This window comes from Pteropus alecto, unplaced genomic scaffold (genome assembly GCF_000325575.1).
Source record: "Pteropus alecto unplaced genomic scaffold, ASM32557v1 scaffold114, whole genome shotgun sequence".
NCBI lineage: Eukaryota > Metazoa > Chordata > Mammalia > Chiroptera > Pteropodidae > Pteropus > Pteropus alecto.
Window position 1 is genome coordinate 3,753,671 of NW_006435793.1, and position 9,475 is coordinate 3,763,145.

General features: G+C 40.6%; 1 protein-coding gene across 2 annotated transcripts in view; it reads right to left on the bottom strand.

Annotated features, from left to right (window-relative positions):
* Nucleotides 1-9,469, bottom strand: part of TDRD7 (tudor domain containing 7) — a 61,214-nt gene extending 51,745 nt beyond the window's left edge. For both annotated transcript variants that reach the window (XM_015589062.2, XM_006911555.1), the window contains exon 1: nucleotides 9,347-9,469. The gene's annotated coding sequence lies outside the window, so the exon portion shown is untranslated. The remainder of the gene's footprint in view (nucleotides 1-9,346) is intronic.
* Between the last annotated feature and the right edge of the window lie 6 nt (nucleotides 9,470-9,475).

A 9,475-nucleotide genomic window follows, 5' to 3' on the forward strand; every position in this document is an offset into this window, starting at 1 on the left:
AGACAAATTAAATCCACAAAGAGGTATCATATACATCTATTAGAACAGCTTAAATTTTTTAAAAATGACAATATAAAGTCCTGAGAGAATGCAGAACAACTGGAACTCTCACTTTTGGTGGAAATGTAAGTGGTACTTTGAAAAATAGTTTGGCAGTTTCTTATGAAGTAAAGTATACATCATCCACTCCTAGGTAAGTACTCAGGAGAAATTATAACAATATGTCCGCACAAACACCTGTATTGAATGTTTATAGCAGCTTTATTCATAATTTCCCCCAAACTGGAAACAATCCAAATGTCTTTCAACAGGTGAACAGATAAACAAATCTGGAATAGCCATTCGGTGGAACATTACTCAGCAATAAAAAAGGAACAAACTATCGATATATAAAAAATATAAAAAATATGAAAAACTCTCATATTATGCTAAGTGTAAGAAGCCAGACAAAAGGTTATATGCTGTATGAATCCATTTACGTAACACTTAGGAAAAGGCAAAACTACAGGCACAGAAATTTTATCAGTGGTTGCCTTTGACTGGGGATGTGGGGGAGGGGATCGACTACAAAGAGAACACAAGGCAATTTTGGGGGTGATGGAAATATTCCATATTTGATTGTGGTAATTGCTACACAACTATGTAAGTTTATCATATAACTGTAAATCAAAAAAATAAGACTTTTACTATATGTAAAGTATATCTCCATAAACATTAAAAAAAAGTTTGTTCATGCTGTATCCCTTTGCAGCCAACTTTCTCCGCTCATGTACACACTGTTTGGCTCCAATCTGCTTTCTGGCACTACAGACTAGTTTTGTCTAGTTTTTTGAGTTTCATCCATGCTACATTTATCAGCAGTTCATTCCTTTCTATTGTTGAATAGTATTCCACTGTATGGATACATTACAATTTGTTTTTACATTCAAATGTTGACAGACATTTGGGTTGCTTCCAATTTGGGGGTAGACGTATGTTTTTAATTCTCTTGTGTAAATTCTGAGAATTTTATTTCTAAAAATTTAATATCTGTAATAATTCTGGAAGGAAAGTGTTCTTATTCTCTAGATGAGAAAACCAAGGCTAAGAGAGGTTAAATAACCAAAATATCACAGGATGTATGGAAGCCAGAATTTTAGTCCTGGTCTGTTTGATGTCAAAGCCCACATTCTATCATTAATCACCCTGCCAACTGGTACTGAAAGAAACAAAAATGAAAACAAAATATAAAACCCTGAAGAAATGACAACAGGAGACATGACGGTCAAGAAAGACAGTAAACAGAGTGAAAAGAAAAAATAGCCGTATAAAGTCAACAGTGGACTCTGCCATGGGGATGGCATGGATTCCGAGCTGGAGACGGGCACTCTGAAGACTTTCTCTGCAATATCCCCCTCTTTCTTCCTTATTTCTCCTCTGAAACAGCTGCCAGCAGGGATCTCCCAAAGAGAACACTTAATTTGGGGGGTCGGGGAGAGGCCCAAACACCCACACATAAAACCTATCTAAATGCCACAGAATACAGTGAAAGCTGGAAAGCTGTGCCCAGTGTTGACTTACTTAATTCCACCCTCTTTATTGTTTTTGTTGTATTTAACATATTTTATTGTTATTGCACATAACTCAAAACTCTGACTTTTTAAAAGGATACAATTATGAAATGAAGTTACTAAGATTGCTTGGTATCCCATGAGAATTACTATATTTTCATTGAGCTTTTATTAGGTAGGAGGCATGGGGGATTGAGATATAAACACAAATAACTGATACATGGGGTAGAAAGGGACAAGCATTTTAAGAGACAAATCAATAACTCTCCATGAGATACAGATGAGAGCCCAAGTTTCCAAGTAGGAGAAACAGAGAAGATAAAGAAAACAGCATGGAGAAAAGACTCGGAGGCAGGAACCCAGAGGGAACCCAGTGGGAGCAGATTTTATTAGAACTCAGGGCAGATGAGGGACAAGAGCACAAATTAGACTAGGAATAAAGACTGGAGTCAGATTATAGAAGGTCTTATATGTCAAACTGAGAAGTGACTCTCACCCTCTTTAAATGTATCTCCTTCTTTTGGGACCTAGACTCTGCTAAGATATAGCAAATTTCTTATGGCGTATACCCTACTTTTCCTAGCCTTCTGCCCTTAGATTCTCAGATATGTTTCATGTAGATACAAGGTATGTATTTACAGTGAGCAACTGATAATTAATAATAATAATAATAATAAAACACTGCTAATCTGTGTGGCAAAGAAGTGCTCATGCTTATTTTCCACTTTTCCCACTCTATCTAACCACATGTTTGCCTATCTTCATTTATTGGCATTTGCTAGATGGCTTTTCTTTAAATTACACTTTGCAGTCTGATCTGAGACAGGCTCGTATCACAAACGTAACTCCTAGTTTCTCTCTTTGACGTACATATTATCATAGTTAAAGTCCATAGTTAAAACCTGAAGAAGTTTAATATTTCTTTCAATACTAAAGTTGCTGACAACTAGTTGTTGATATATTGATTTCGACTTGATCTGGGGGATAGAAGGGAGAGTGCAGAAGGTTGTGCCTGTGCCTCCTCTTGCTCGTATCCCTAAGTCCAATGCCACTATGTAAAGTGCATTTATTTTCCCTTCTCCTGGGCCTTGGTCTCCATGTCTGTAAGATGAAGGTGTTCGGTATCAGTGGTTCGGTATCACCACCATCGCCACCACCATCACCACCGGCACCACAACTGAGTGACACAGGAAGATGGACAGGCAGGCCAACATCCGCAATTTCCCCACTGCTCGTCACCTCCATGGTGATCACTGAAGTCCACGCTAACAACATCTCTTGCCTAGACTGGGGCAACTGCCTCCTAGCTGGTCTTGCTGCTTCCACTTCACCTCCAAGAATTTATTCTCCACATCACAGCTAGGGTGATCCTTTCATATCACAAACCCTATCACATCATTCCTCTGCCTAAAACCTTCTAAGGGCTTCCTGACTAACTCAGACAAAAGGCCAAAGTTTTCATAGGGGCCAAAAGGGCCCTACACAATTTGCACCCCACTTCTCTGGCCTCAATTTCTCCTTCCCTTTTCTTTCACTCACTCCACTCCACCCAGGCCGGCCTCCTTGTGTTCCCTGGAACATTCCAGAGACACCCTTACATCAGGGCTTTTTTACTTGTCATTCCTTTTACATGAGAAGTCCTTGTTCAGTGCTTCTCCTTCTTCAGGTATTTGTTCAAATGTCACCTTCTCAGTAAGGCCTTCCCTGGCCACCCTATTCAAAATCAGAACTGCTATTCCAGCTGCCCAGTACTCCCTACACCCCTTTCCAGCCTTAGTTTACTCCTTAGCACTCAGAGCCATTACCAAATACTCTTCTTTATTTAAGGTCTGTCTCGCCAACTTGGATATTAGCTCTGTGAAAGCACGGATTTATAAGGGTTTTTTTTTCACTGATGAATCTCTAGCACCTAGCCCACAAGAGCTCAAAAAACATTGAATGAATGAGAAATTCTCCATCTACCTTATACCACTCCTTTTTTCTCCTACTCACTAAAATATATGCATGTTAGCTATTAAAGAAATAATCTTTAATTTATTTAAAAATTATTTGCAAAGTTTAATGATGGTTATAAACTGACTGAGACAGCCAACTGTGTCACCAAGCTGTGGTTGAGAAACGTCAGGATGATTATTTCTGGGCCTTTCCACTCTGAGCCAGTATTCTCAGGAGCAGGTCCAGATGAGGGCCACAGTGTCACCACAAGGAGCTCACATATCATGGTGAGCAGTGAGCACTGCTTGAAAACTTGTGTCTCATACTTATATACATTCTTGTTTTTCAGTGTGCAGATACTGTTGGGATTCACAAACACAAATTGATATAGAATTCATAACAGCTTTTGATAGTTATATATTTTATCAAGCAGTGGACACTATGAGTACGACTACTAGCGTGTGAGGTTTCACAAAGCTTTTAAAAAGCTAACAACAAAAAGGACCTTATACTTGAGAAGACTGGGAAGCAGTGCTTGACGATAGGGCTGCAATCTGAATTAAGTACCCCTCCACATCCTCCCACCAGCTGCCTTTTTAAAAATATGCTATTTTCATGGAATACTGTAAGTCCTTTGCAAACAACTGTTTTGGAGAGATGGGCAGTCCCTTAAATCGTAAGACTGAGGATCTCAAAGTTGGTGAGAAACAGCTGAGCTCAGTAAAACTTGTTCATATGTACGTCTTGTTCTGATGCCTGTCGATTTCTTCCAGTCTGGTTTACAATTTCTATATTAGCTTTATCACCTTAGGCATTAAACAAAAAGAAAGGTATAACTAAAGCTTTAAAAAAAATCATTATTTTCTCATCTACTATATTGCTTCAAAAATACTCTAATTTTTGTTAATTCCTTGATTATCATGGCATATTTTGAGATTTCCTGAAGATGGCAATTACACTCAAGAACTTTTATAAAAAGTACAGTATATATAAGAATACTTTCCTCTAAGTATAAAAGCCAAGTTTACCAACTTGGATGTCATCCATCCATTAGAAACAAAAAGGAAGCTTATCATGGGAATTTCAACACTCGGTTTCTCAATGGTAAACTTTCAGGCATCTCCTCCAAAAAAATTAAGTTTGGAAGTTTCTCTAAAGTGGCATCCCAAACTTTTAAAGTTGCCATTTTGATCTTTCAAATCTCTTTCCCCCTTACTTCTATTATCTAAAAGTGTGATAAATACAATTTAGAATTTAAGAGAATCCAAATTACTTTTATTCTGAGAACGTTATGCAAGTGCTGGTGGACCACAGGTTAGGCTAGGCTGGCAGAAGTGAGGTTGCCAGCTCTGTTTCAGACCACAGGTTCTCAGGTTAAAATTCTTAAGGGTTTCCCTAGACAAGAAAGGGGCTTAAGGGTGCTGTTTGAGCTGAATAAGAATTCTAAACAGCAGAGTACAGTGGAGGTGGGTCTGGAGAATTATTTAATCAGAGTATTTTTTTATTTCAAAAACTGACCAAGGTCAGCTAGCAAAGACTATAGGTAAGGAGGAAGAAATTGGCTGCAACAGATCACAATGCATTGCACTTGACTTGAACTTCCTCTCACTACTTTTCTTCCTTTTTTCTTTGCCTCTCTTTCTGAATGGAAAGTAGTGTTATGTGGGCTTACCACAAAGTTAATAAAAAACATTTTCCTAGAAGCATGGTGTAGACGGGAAACCACTTTTGAATATGTGAATTAAATGGCTAAGCTTACAATGATATAAGCATTGATGTATTGGAGAAATTTTTAGTATAGCATTAAATTTGAAATATCAGAATTTTCCCAGATTTTCTTACTTAACTCATTAACATACTTCTGATCTGGCAAGCTCGGTAAGAAAGCCACCCAGATCTCTCAACTAAACAGTAGGCAAAATGTCACTTACTGTTTTGGCAAAAGGTCTCGCAGCAGAAATTCCTTGCCAGACTGTAATCCCACAATGTCCCCTGACTCTGCCTGGCTTAGGAAAGCAGCACAGGACCGTGGGCCCAACCTCAACATGGGAAGCTGAGAGACGTACGGAATGATAGTGGGCACTTTCTTACCATCTCAAAACTCTTCATTTAAAACTGAGAAAACTGAGGCCCAGAGTAGATATTCCAGGTCTCACATATTTTTATGGCCATAACCACAAAGACCCAGGTCTTCTGGATCCCAAACTTAGAGCTTCCTTTCAGACAGCTGCTCCAAATGTATAGAACAGGCTTCTGAGAGTAAATTTGGATTTATTGACAGCAACCCTGGGGTATACTTAGCAACCAGCCCTTAAAGTAGCATGAAACAGGAATCTGCCACATTCTGATTGAAGGGTGTGGCAACCAGATCCAGAAGAATTGCCAACTGTTGCAAAAATTCAGTGGTGGCAAGTGACACCTTTTATCCTTTCATTCTGTCCCTTTTCTCTTTGCTGCACGATTTATCAAGAGTACTCCCAAAGTGCTAGTAATGTACAAGAAGTGGGGCAAGGAGTAGGGGGAAGTAATGACAACCTTTAGGAAAGCAAGGTTTGAACACTTTCAACAGCCTAAAAAATTCTCACATGCAAAACTGTATTTTGGAAATTCACAGCTTTTACCTTTAATATACCTGAAAATGGTCCCAAGAAAATTTTATTCTGAAGAAACTGGTTTTGGTGTCATTTAGATACATACCTCTACCACTGATTGATTCTCCCTGGCTCAACATTTTATCTGCCTCCCATTGCTTGAGCTTCCTCTCTACTGGTGCCCAAAGACATTTAGCCAAGCTGGTCTGGCTCTCACCTATGCTTTCTTGTCTCTTAAGTTTCTCTTTTCTTAACTATTTCCAACTGTACTATTTGACTCATCTTCCTCATTGTATTTATGTTGAGTTGTATAATTTGAGTTGCAGACTGCCACTAAACCCCCAAAATAAATCTGAAGAATTATTAGGGTAAATTGAAATCAACAAGTAATCTCTCTTACCTTCTTTAGTCAGCTACTCAACTTTCATTATCTCCTCAGGGCATATACTCTGTTCACTTGCTGCCCTTGTCTTTGAAGATATGATTTTAGCAACAAGCCGAGCCCCTAAAGTCCAGAACGTAGGTGCTGAAAAGATTTTAGACATCACCTAGTCTATCTCAAGCCCCTCATTTTTACAAATCAATACACCGAGCCTAAGAGAAGGAAGGCTTTTATCTAAGACCCATCCACATGATTTCTCATCTTGCAACAGTTTAATATGTTATCTTTTCTCTCCAATTATCTACTTGTTACCACCTCCCAAATTACTCCTTGACCAACTCTTTTTAAAAAGAAAGAGCAATTAATACCTTCAGATGGTGATATACTTTTTGAGGGTACCTTCAGGAAGCAGTTTTCTTTTTACTGTTATAATTTCAAACTCCAAATTATGCACACTTTACTAACTACATACTATGAATATGAAAGCAGGGCTTTCCATAAATCTATATACTAGAGGTGACAAAGTAGCTTAGAAGTGTGGATCTTAATCCTAGTTCCACTACTAATTAGCTGTGACCCTGTGAGCAAGTCACTTCAGGTCTCTTTTCATATAGAAGATGAGGAAGGTGAACAAGATCCATGTTTCTCAACTTTCCTTGGAGTCCTTTGAGTTTTGAAATGGGGTCCAAAGGTCTAATGGGAACCATGGGTATGCTTCCTCCTGACAAAGCTGCATGATTAAAATATTTAATTCGTTTTGGAGTTACACTGGGTATCTTGTGCTGATCAGAAGCTCTAATTGGCAAATATACAGATCTTCAGCTAAAAATGACAAAATAAATTACTTTTAAATAGCTTGTTTGAAAGATTTTTAAAAATTTTTTTAATTGGCCTAATAGGGGAAATAATGAAAAGAATGAAGCTTTTAAAAGCACAAATGTGGGAGTAGAGGGCTGAGAAAGTACATTTTCCATAAAGAAGGAAAAACGAATTCACACAAATATGAAATTAGATTTCACTCCAAGCACCAAGACGTTTCAGTCCCTGTATTTATCTGCTGACCCTGAAAGCGCCCAGAGGCAAAGGACTCACACTAGGTCAAATCTCAGTTCTTGAAAATGGCACTTGATCAAACATAGAGTAGGCACTTAGAGTTGGATGATAAAGTGTTTTTCCTTTACATTTATATTAAGTCTCCGATGAGATTATGTTGCACGGAAAACTTAAAAAAGAGGTCCTTCAAGGAGTTTACATCTTTTGGTACAAAATACAATAGTTCATTCAGCTATGTTCAACCAGCACACTTAAAAAGGGCATTAGCAGGGATTACATTTCATTTCTAATCTACAGGGACTGTAATCTGAAGTCGCCGACTGCTGCCTCACAGTCTCACTGTGTTTAACTAGCAAAGAGGGAGGTTATGTGCCACCAAAGAGCTCTGGCCTGGCCACAGGAGATCTGGGTTCTAATCTAGTTGGTCCCAGGAACAATTTCCTGTACCCAGCACAGTATTTTGCATGTAACTGATGCTCAATGAATGTCAGTTGAATGGAATTGCAAAAATCTCCACCATGTGCCACTTTATATTGCACAGAGAACTTAAGGCAGGAAGGAGCCTCTAAGAAACTGAAATCCAATTATGTTAATTATGGGAAGTTTGGTGGAAGGAAGAGAGTTAACATTTTCTGACTAGTATTATAAGCCAAAGGATTTACTGTAGTTATCTCACAAACGCCTTGCAGATTAAGTTAAATATTTCCATTTGATACATAGAAAACCAGGCTCAAAGAAAGTATGTAATCTGTTCAAGATCACAGTAAAAGGAGAAGCCCAGATTCCAACTCAGGTCTGCAAAGCCCATACAATTTGCCTTATGCAACATTTACACATGAAGACAGCCTAAGATACGTTGGGGACTTGGGGCTAAGTTTCACTTTCTGTCATTAAGTTGGTGCATATCACCAGGCAGTACACTTTTCTGCAATTTATCCACCTGCACCATGGGAATGCTGGGGTAAGTGACTAGATAAGTGGTTTTGTTTTGTTTTGTTTTGTAGGGCAGTTACGGAATCTTTTTGGACCAGAGCTTTCTTCTAATATAGGCATTTCCTTCTCCTGCTCTTTGAAATTATTTGAGAGTGATACCCTTGGTTGTTAATGGAAATATACCTCTCAAGAGGATCAGAGCAGAAAAGCTGAGCGGGCTCCAAGGCCCCTCCCATTAAGTTGAGGCTTAGAACTTGACCCTGTTAGATCCCTGGTGAAAGTTAAGAGACAACTCATTCATGGATTCAATGTTTCTTTCAGAGCTTGCAGCTCTGTTCCCACCCGGTGCTCGCAGTTTGAAAGGAATAGATGGTTTTGTGTCCCGCGTTACTTGAGCGGCCTGCATGGGCTGGTCCACGGAGAGAAGCGGGTGCGTTTATGGTACATAAAGCTCCTGGAGTAAAATATGAGAGTTCAAACAGCCTGGGGCTCCGGGCAGGCGACTGTGGCCAGTCCGCCGGTACCGGGAACCACTTCCTGGTCAGCATCTCCCGCCCCTTGTCCACACCCCCATTGCTGCATTTCCCCCGCTGCACTGAGTTTCCCAGGCAGCAAGACTGTCTGTCCAACTCCGGGGTGAACGTCCAGCCCAGCCCCGAGTGGGATCCCATCAGAGATTTAAAACACAACGCTCTGGAACTCCAACTCCCCGGCGCCCTGCCCGGTTTCCGGGGGTCGGGACTGCGGCATCCCCTGCGGCTGCAGGAGGGAGGCCCCGGGCCCGTTCGAGCGCTTCCCGGGCCACTGTTCCGCTGGAGACACAGGTGCGTCGCTCCCGCCCGAAACCCTGTCGGATTTCGCCCGGCACCTGTCGCGTTGGCAGCGGCAGGACCTGCGCTCACCTCGTTCCGGGGGCCCACGGCCAGTCCCCGCGTCTCTGGGCCCAGCTCCCGCTGCCGTCTCCGCCTGAGCCACAGCCGCGGCCGCCGCCCACTTTCGGTTTCCCCGCACGGCCGAAGCCGCCGCCGCAG